Source organism: Chrysochloris asiatica, unplaced genomic scaffold (genome assembly GCF_000296735.1).
Source record: "Chrysochloris asiatica unplaced genomic scaffold, ChrAsi1.0 scaffold00267, whole genome shotgun sequence".
NCBI lineage: Eukaryota > Metazoa > Chordata > Mammalia > Afrosoricida > Chrysochloridae > Chrysochloris > Chrysochloris asiatica.
The window spans coordinates 533,869-542,256 of NW_006408785.1; positions in this window are offsets into that span (position 1 = coordinate 533,869).

Sequence of the window (8,388 nt, forward strand, 5' to 3'; positions counted from 1 at the left end):
TTCAAACAGCTTTGCAGTCTGGCAAATTAACCCAGAGCCACACCAGGACTCCCACATTGGTAGGTATGCGCAAAGATGTGAACAAGGTGGCACCAAATTTCTATTTAAATAACATCTTCCAAATATTAACTTTATTTGTAACCATTTCCCTCAATATTCAATCACAACTACGGTACACACATCTAAGCTGTAAGTTAAATTAGTGTCACGTTTATAATATGCTGTTGTTTTACTGCCAAAACAATAAACACTCCCAAAAAATACACTGGTTGTTTGTTGACTAGTTGCTATTCAGTCAGTCCCGACTCACAGCAACCTTGTACAAGGTTTCAGAGGAGCGCTGGTGAAGTTTGGGATATAGAAAATAGAACAAATTAAAATCACTCAAATTTGCTTTTTTTTTAATCACATGAACTTTTCAATTTAGTTCATATAACCATTTCCTGTTTTGTTCTGGGCATTTAAATTACATATATTTTTTAATGTGATCCATCAAATGAAGAAAAATATGACATCAGGATTGGAGGAAGACTCATTAACAATCTGTGATATGCAGATGATACAACTTTGCTTGCTGAAAGTGAAGAGGACTTAAAACATTTACTGATGAAGATCAAAGAGGATTACATCTCAATGTAAAGAAAACAAAAATCTTCACCACTGGACCAATAAACAACATTCTTATCAATGGAGAAAAGATTGAAGTTGTCAAGGACTTCCTTTTTCTTGGATTAACATCAACACTCATGGAAGCAGCAGTCAAGAAATCAAACGACGTATTGCATTAGGCAAATCTGCTGCACAAGACCTTTTTAAAGTGTTGAAGAGCAAAGACGTCAGCTTGAGGACTAAGGTGTGCCTGACCCAAGTCATGGTATTTTCAATAACCTCATATGCATGTGAAAGCTGGAGAGTGAATAAGGAAGACCAGAGAAGAATTGATGCTTTTGAGTTATGGTGTTGGAGGAGAATCTTGAAAATGCCATGGTCTTCCAAAAGAACTAATAGATCTGTTTTGGAAGAAGTGCAGCCAGAGTGCTCCTTGGAGGCCAAGATGGCCAAACTTCGTTTCTCATACTTTGGACATATTGTCAGGAGGGACTAGTCACTGGAGAAGGATATCATGTTTGATAAAGTAGAGGGTCACAGAAAAAGAGGAAGACTCCAACAAGATGGATTGGCCAAGTGGCAGCATCAATGGACTCGAGTGTGGCAACAGTAGTGAGGCTGGCCCAAGATCGGGCAGTGTTTCATTTTGCTGTGCATAAGGTTGCTATGGGTTGGTGCCAACTCGATGGCACCTAACAATAACAACATCATAATCAAAATACTGATGTATAGTTAATGACAATCTGTGAGTATTTTCCTTCCCAGTAAAATACAATGTGTGACTATAATCATGTTAACGAATCCCTAGCATTTCATTTTTCAGCATAACAGTATAAGGCTCCAAGTCCAGAGCCCATGTGGCACAGTTGTTTCAGTGGCACAATGGGTAAGTACTCAACTGCTACTCAAAAGGATGGCGTGTGAATCACCAGGTGCTCCACAAGAGAAAGCTGTGGCAGTCTGTTTACCTGAAGATTACAGCCTTGGAAACCATATATTGTTGTTGTTGTGAAGTGCCGTTGAGTCGGTTCCCACCCATAGTGGCCCTATATAGGGTTTCCGAGGAGCAGCTGGTGAGCTTGAACCACCAACCTTGCAGTTCAAACGGCTTTGCAGTCTAGCGTATTTAACCCACAGTGCCACACCAGGACTCTTGGAAACCTTATAGGGCAGTTCTACTCTGTACAACAGGATAGCTCTGAGTCAGAATTCACTATACAGCAATAGGTTTGGTTAATTAATCTTAACCTACCTAGATTTGTTTTTTTGGGTTTTTTTTAGACACTAAGGAAAAATTTTTATAACTAATTGCTAGACCAAAATACATACTGGAAAAAACAACAATGAAATTTTTTGATAACTTTTTGGAAATTGTATTCTAGAAAGATTTTGACATATTAGAACAACTCATTTCAAAAATGGTATTTCCATTTTTGGTGGGGAGGAGGAGGAAGGTGAGCCAACACAACAGCCAAGCTTTATATTGCATTTGCTTGAACAGTAGCAAAATTACTGAAGATCCTATATTCTTCTCTGACACTTGCTTATTGTTTTTGGGAAGGAAGTTTATTAGTATGATTGTCCTTATGATTTAGAATCATATTTAAATACTAAGGATATCAGCCCTTCGTTAATTTTTTCCCCCTCAGTGTGTGTCTATTTTCCAATTATGGAATTTTTGCAATATAAGTTAACTTTTAAATTTTTATCTAATCAAATCTCTCTATATCTCTTTCATGACCTATCGTTTTTTGCTTCTGGTATTACGTTTATAGAGTCCTGGCAACACAGTGGATTATGAGCTGGGCTACTAACTGCAAGGTCAGCAGTTCGAATCTACCAGTTGCTAGTGAGAAAGCTGAGTCTTTCTGCTCCCATAAAGATTTACAACATTGGATGCCCTATACGGGGTTGCTATGAGTTAGAAGCAACTTGGGGGTTCCACCACCACAACCATTATGCGTCGTATAAAGACAAGATTATGTAAATATTCACATATACTTTATGCTTTGAAGATTTTATCCCAAAATCTCATTTCCACACATTTTAAAAATTTAAACCAAAATGTGAAAAAAAACAAATTATGTTGAACTATACAAGGGGACTTCAAAAAGTTAATGGGATCCACCTGATATGAAGTGGGAGAAGATGCACAAGAATGCTTAAACTTGCAGATAGTACCCACTTCCACTTGACTTAGCTTTGACGGTTTGATGATCCAAACTCGACCAGATTGTCGTTGTTAAGTACTGTGGAGTTGGTTCCAACTCATAGTGACCCTGTACAGAGTTTCAGAGGCTGTAAGTGTTTACAGGAGTAGAAAGTCTCATCTTTCTCCAGTAGAATGGCTGGTAGTTTCAAACTGCCAAACTTGAAGTTAGCAGCCCAAGTCGTAACCTCTAAGCTACCAGAGCTCCTTAAGATAAAGAAATTTGATAAAGGAAGCAAATTCAAATTGCTAAAATTTGATGAGCTGGACCTATACTTATGGATGTAGTAACTCAAAATACCAATCAAGAGTGAAGAACTCTTCACAAGGATCAAGCCTATCCCCTCTGTAGACAGGGTTGATAAGGACGGTCAACTTAGATAATGGCTACCTAAAATGGGGGGGGGGGGTTGTTTAAATGTACAAAGAGGTTGTCTTACAAGTTTTCAAGAGGGATTTTAGTTTTAGAATTTGCAGGGGAAGGTAGCATCCCCACTGAGTAATTTTAATCTTGTCTAGATGGGTCTGATGAAAGGAGATGGAGATAGGATTCTTGTAATGCAATAGTGATAAATTGTTATTGTGACTAATTGCAATTGTCACAACTGTAAAGCTAGAATTTGTGTAACAAAAAGGTAGAGTAGTTAATCTTACATTTTAGGAACAGAGGACCCTGGACCATCAATAGAGAATAGCATGAGTAGAAAAAGGAACCCTAAGCAGAAAAGCAGCAATACCGGAGATGGAGGCAGAGGTGATGCCATGAAGAGTTACAGTGGTTGAGGGCACTAAACTCAAGAAAAGAGAAAGGCTGTGTGCTGGCAGCCAGAAGGCTGGCTTGCAGAATGTGCTCTTGGGTTGTTAAAACAATTATATTTTCCTGCCTGTTTCTGTGTACATAATACAAACACAAAACAGAGAGAACTGAAGCAAATACTGTTACCCAATGATGCATGGAAGGGTTGTAATCACTGCAATGAAACAAGATAACATTTTATTGCAAAACTGATGTTCTCCCATGTAAACTATTACTCAATTCTCAATAAGTACTTTAAAAAACAGAAAAAAGAAATCAAATAATAATAACAAAACAAAAAGTTAATAGGAAATGGAATTAAAAGATAATCGAATTTTTCCACAAACTTTTTGATGCTCCCTTCAAACTTATTAGTTATAAATTTTCTATAACTCTAATAGACTCCTGGTATAGGATCAGCACTGGACTGCGAACCACAAGGTCAGTAGTTCAAACTCACCAGCTTCTCCTCGGAAACCCTACACAGGGTCCCTATGAGTCAGAACTGACTCAATGGTGATGGCACTTAATAGCAACAAGAAGATGAAAATTGCCTTACCAAATGAGAATCTTTCTTAAAAACAAAACAAAACAAAACTGGGTTCTCCCATTTTCATCCAAAAATATTGCTAAGAAACCTAATCTTTTAAACTTTGAGAGCAGAGAAGTTATTAGAAAAAGAAACAGGAAAGATAAATAAGAAAAATAACTCTAAACAAAATGAGTTAAGTAATTCTACAGGATATAATCTCCACCTATTGAAAAAAGGTCCCCTAGAAGAAGTTCATAAGTATACAAAAATGTATTCAACCTTTGTCCAACACAAAACGCTCTATTTCCTGTTTCCTTTCTGGATAAAACACTTACACCTTATAAAATATTGCTGTTTTTCTGATTTTATCATAATCTTCCAAACTGCTCCCACACTTCCACCAAACACACACACAAATGTTAGTCTATACCAGTTGCCATGGAGTTGGTTCATACTCATGGTGACCACAAGGATGTCAGTGTAGAACTGTGCTCCTTACGGTTTTCAAGGGCTGCTTTTGGGGAAGTGGACTTGAGTCTGCAATCTTTATGCTATTTGTTGAGCATATTTACTATTTCACCACCCAGGGACTTCTTAACTAGTCTCTACACATTTCTAGATCTTTCTGTAAATAAGAAATACATAGCCCTAGGATAGTAGCTAAAGTCATAGCAGCAGTTGTTGCTATTGCTATCAGATTTATTCCAGCTCAGCAACGCTTCAGGGCAGAGTAGAACTGTCCCATGAGATTCCCTAGACTGTAATCTTTACAGGAGAAGATCACCAATTTTCTTCCTCCTTGGAACTGCTGAAGGGTATAAAACTCAGACCTTTTGGTTAGCAGCTGACGGTTTAGATACTTTTCTAGGGCTCTTCCTTCATAGAGGCAGAGGATTAAACAAAACCAAGAGTACCAAAACAGTCAACTTCTGTTATTAAAAAACAGTACAAAGTTCTAAAGCCTAAATCCATAAAACGAGACAAGAATCAATATTTTAACATACACTGAGCATTTATTATATGAAAGGAATACTAGGGAATATAATCCAGTAGAATATACCAAAATGTAGGTGATCCGTTATAATTAGGAAACAGAATCTGATAAATATGTCAAACAAATAAATGAACAAATTAAGAAACATGTCCTCCCATATTAAAGGCAGCGGGGGGAATTCTTTGCTGGTTACCTGGATGTGAGGTGTTGGGTAAGGGGAGGGAAGGGAAGATGGAGCACAGGGTAGGAATACACACAGGATAATTTGGGTGCTAGGGAGGTAGGCAATAAAAAAGATGGGGTAGGAGAATGGAAGAACAAGGCAGATGGGAAAATAATTAGGCAGGTTTGCATGGGCTAAGTGGGACAGAGGTAAATAATGATGTGTGCACAAACTTGGAACAGAGCTCTGGGATACAGGGATTGAGGCATGGTTTTGCAAGGGCAAAAAGATGCTTGGCTGTCTTCTGAATCTTGGTTTCCTGGCATACCATTATAAAATAGACACTAGAGGGGAAGAGAAAGGAATAGCCAGAAATATCACCATAGGAAGCTTGTAAGTCCATCTTCTGCCTAAAACTGATTTTTGTTGTTGTTGTTGTTGTTAGGTGCCATTGACTCAGTGCTGACTCATAGTGACTTTATGCACAGCAAAACGAAATACTGCCTGATCCTGTGCCAACCTCACTATTGTTGCCTCGCTTGAGCCCATGGATGCTGCCACTTGGCCAATCCATCTTTCTGTGGGTCTTCCTCTTTTTCTCTGATCCTCCACCTTACCAAACATGATATCCTTCTTCAGCGAATGGTCCCTCCTGACAATATGCCCAAAGCATGACAGATAAAGTTTAGACATCTTGGCCTCCAAGGAGCACTCTGGCTATACTTCTTCCAACACAGATCTGTTGTCTCTTTTGGCAGCCCATGGCACTTTCAGTATTCTCTTCCAACACCATAACTCAAAAGCATCAATTCTTCTCCGGTCATCCTTATTCACTGTCCAGCTTTCACATGCATATGAGGTTATTGAAAATACCATGGCTTGGGTCAGGCACACCTTAGTCCTCAAGCTAACATCTTTGCTCTTCAACACTTTAAAAAGGCCTTGTGCAATAGTTTTGCCTAATGCAATACGCTGTTTGATTTCTTGACTGCTGCTTCTGTGAGTGTATATAATTGATCCAAGAAGAATGAAGTCCTTGACAACTTCAATCTTTTCTCCGCTGATAATAATGTTGTTTATTGGTCCAGTGATGAGGATTTTTGTTTTCTTTACATTGAGATGTAATCCATACCAAAGGCTGTGCTCTTTGATCTTCATCAGTAAATATTTTAAGTCTTCTTCACTTTCAGCAAACAATGTTGTATCATCTGCATATCGCAGGTTGTTAATGATCTTCCTCCAATCCTGATGCCACATTTTTCTTCACAGAATCCAGATTCTCGGTTTTGCTCAGCATACAGGTTAAGTATGGTGAAAGAATACAACCCTGTCGTACACCTTTCTTAATTTTAAACCATTCTGTGTTCCCATGTTCTGTTTGAACAACTGCCTCTTGGTCCATGTATAGATTCCCCATGAGCACAATTATGTGTTCTGGAATACTCATACTTTGCAATATTGTCCATAGCTTGTTATGATCCACACAATCGAAAGCCTTTGTACAATCAATAAAGCACAGGTAAACATCTTTCTGATATTCTCTGCTTTCAGCCAAGATCCATCGGACATCAGCAATGATATCCCTCATTCCACGGCCTCTTCTGAATCCGTCTTGAACCTTTGGAAGTTCTCTGTCAATGTTTGCTTGTAGCCATTTCTGTATTACCTTTAGTAAAACATTACTCACATGGGATATCAAAGATATTGTCCAATAATTTCCGCATTCCATTGGGTCACCTCTCTTTGGAATGGACACAAACACGGATGTCTTCCAATCAGTTGGCCAGATAGTTGTCTTCTAAATTTCTTGGCAGAGATGAGTGAGTATAACTGATCGGAATACTTATAAGGAGGCTACAAAGTGCCCAGTGAAGCAGGCTTCCTGTGGAGCCTCTGCATTACATAAGACCATAGGTGGAAACATGAACCCCATCCAGAAACTTCTGAGGTGGGAAATTTCACTTGAAAGGACAAGCAGACCACCCTGGAGTGGCTAAAAGAATAGAAGATACTTCCTGAAAGAAAGAACACAGGAAAAATGCAAAACAATAAGCAGGCTGACTGATTACTTCAAGAACGGGCAAGTTCCTCGACCAGGAGACATCAAGGCAAGTGATCAGGTCTCCTCAGGGCAAACCTCCTTGCAAGACTAAAACTCAATGGGAATACACAAGCAGACATGTGCTCTGAAGGGTGATTATGTTTGTCATCAATGAGGGGAAGTGGGGGAAGACCAGCAATGAAACTGCGAGCTAAGCCGTACAGCGTTCTGTGGACTCCTGTGAACCCGGGTGGAAACCTGGTTGGCCAGCAGTGTGGCAAAATCTGGGGACTCTTGGGCCCAGAGTTAGTGACATAGCCACACAGGACTGAAGTGAAGAGTGGGGTGTCCAGCTGGTAGGAAGAGAGGGCATGTACATACAAATGCCCACACTTGCAGATAATACCCATTTGACCTGGCTTCAATGACTGGATGATCAGAGCTCAACTGGAGGAAGAAAGAAGAAAAATAAAAAAGAGTAATCTGATACAGTTTGATGAACTTGACCTACACCTATGGATGCAGTAGCTCAAAGGAGGGAACAAATCTCAACTGAGAGGATCATCTCCACACCCAGCTTAAACAGAGTAGACAGGGATGGGTAACTTGGACAATGGCTACCCAAAATGGAGGGGCTACAAAGGCAAGAAGTGACTGGCCTACAAGCTTTCAAGAGGGAGCCAAGAACCAGAGGGCATGGAGGAAGATAGACTCTCCACTAAGTCAAATCTGTCAGGGTGGGGCCGATGAAAGGAGATGGGCATAGGTCTCTTGTGGTGAATTATTCACAGTAGTGAATAATTGTTATCAGGACTGACTGTGAGGGTTGGTATCGTAAAGGGAGATATTTTGCAGCAAAACGAGGGGAGTGATTGACTTTGCAGTCTAGGAGTGGAGGTCCCTGGGACCATCAAGGGTAAAGAGTGGAGTGCGGGACCTACCCAGAAAAACAGTGACACCTGAGATGGAGACAGAGATAATGACATGGAGAGATGGAGCAGCTGGGGACTTGACCCAGAGAGGGAGAGGGGATTTGTCCTGACT